The sequence below is a fragment of the Daucus carota genome, chromosome 7 (assembly GCF_001625215.2).
Source record: "Daucus carota subsp. sativus chromosome 7, DH1 v3.0, whole genome shotgun sequence".
Classification (NCBI taxonomy): Eukaryota; Viridiplantae; Streptophyta; class Magnoliopsida; order Apiales; family Apiaceae; genus Daucus; species Daucus carota.
In genome coordinates, this window is record NC_030387.2 from 14,678,732 (window position 1) to 14,680,395 (window position 1,664).

Here is a 1,664-nt window from a genome sequence, read left to right on the forward strand (position 1 = left end):
GAATTTGTTTCGTGAAATGAGAAAATATATGTATTTACCGTATTAAAAAATACATTTGTAAAATGACACATCCTCGTTTTATGTAGTAGAATTTAACATAAACCAGATTATAAAAAATATGAATCTAGAATTTGAGTTTTTAATTTCGGGTAGGGTCGGGTTTGATAAACAAATGTCATAAAAACTGGGTTGGGTTAAAAGAAAGTTCACACTAGTCCTATATATAAAAATTTTAAAAGCACGTTAAGCCCAATAGACACAAGGCCCATCCATAAGTGTACATAAAACATGCTAGTTAACCCATTTCATTCCACAAACCCTATTTTTATCACAGCTCGGCCGCTCTTGTTTTGTTTCCGCCATTTTTCTCTCGTTTGCTTTCTTCCATTTTTCTTCTTCTTTGGTAGTCATAATTCAACTATTAGAATTGTGTATTTGTCAAATAATATTAATAAACAATGAAGATGATGCTCCAAAAAGAAGATTGTGATTGGTGAAGCTGCTAATAAGGTAACATTCTTGTATACTAATCAAATTCATGCTTCACACAAATTAAGTATTTATCTATCAATATTTTTTCACTAGTCATTACTTGTAAGGATCTTCAGGGGGTTGCCCTAAACTGGAGAAGCTTGAGATCAAGGATTCCCCTTTTGGAAATATAGCGCTCTGGTATGCATCACTATCATAACATGAGATTCCTTTGGATGTCGACTTGTAAGGTAACTCGCCGAGGTTGTAGGGAAATTGCTCGTCAAATCCCGAGTGTGATTGTGGAAATATTTAATGGGAAGAAGGTGAGAATTCTGATCTCGTCGACACAATGTACTTGTACAGGTCTGTTGAAAGTCCGAGGGCTGATGCACCAACATTTGTGAATATCCTCTAATCTTGTAGTATTTAAAATGTTCCAGCATTCTGACAGTGGCTTTTCTCTACAAGGAAATGTATTTGTTGAATATTTGTATTTTTTTTGCGTATCGATCATTAATCTTTTCTTATTGCACTACATGGGCCATTAAATGGGGGAAGCCCAAAAGATTGATGGAATAAAACATGGATATTGGTGTACTGGTAAGGTTAGTTATTTCAGCTAGGATTTTTTTATTATTAACTTATTGGTTTTGGAAAATACTTAAGGCCGAGTGTGGTACATTGTGTTGTTTTACATGTATGCTATTTACCGGTATAATGTTAGTGGTGGAGACGATGAAACTATATGTTTTAGTCTATATACTCTATTTTCGGAATGCTTTGAATGTTGAAAGACTGATGAAGTCTGCTTTTGTTCAAATTTAGTTTTCATGTTCTATATTGTACCTGGAAATGTAATGTGATGTGCTATTGCCCTGCTTGTTGATTATATAAAATACTGGTACGATTCGTCCTCTGGTGTTCGCCTCTAGAAGAGGGCGGCAATCTTGTTAGTCCAATATCGTCTAACCAATTATTATGATTGGGCAAAACTGTAACTATTTTTTCATTTTGCCAGCGGCATATTTGGCTTTTATCACCTTTTGAAGTCTGTTATTTATCTTCTAAACAATTCTAGTCGTAACACTTGAATATGCATTTTGTGATTGTAGACATAGTTGAATGAGTATAGCAGCCATTCTACCATCTCATCATATATCAGAACACTGTATCTACCCAAGTATCTGCCA

At 34.4% G+C, this 1,664-nt stretch overlaps 1 long non-coding RNA gene across 1 annotated transcript; it reads left to right on the forward strand.

The window, feature by feature from the left end:
• The first annotated feature begins 330 nt into the window (after window positions 1-330).
• Window positions 331-1,132, forward strand: LOC108195730 (uncharacterized). The gene is made up of 2 exons (XR_001801582.2): window positions 331-510; window positions 609-1,132. It is a non-coding gene; the product is annotated as an uncharacterized LOC108195730 (long non-coding RNA).
• Window positions 1,133-1,664: the final 532 nt, after the last annotated feature.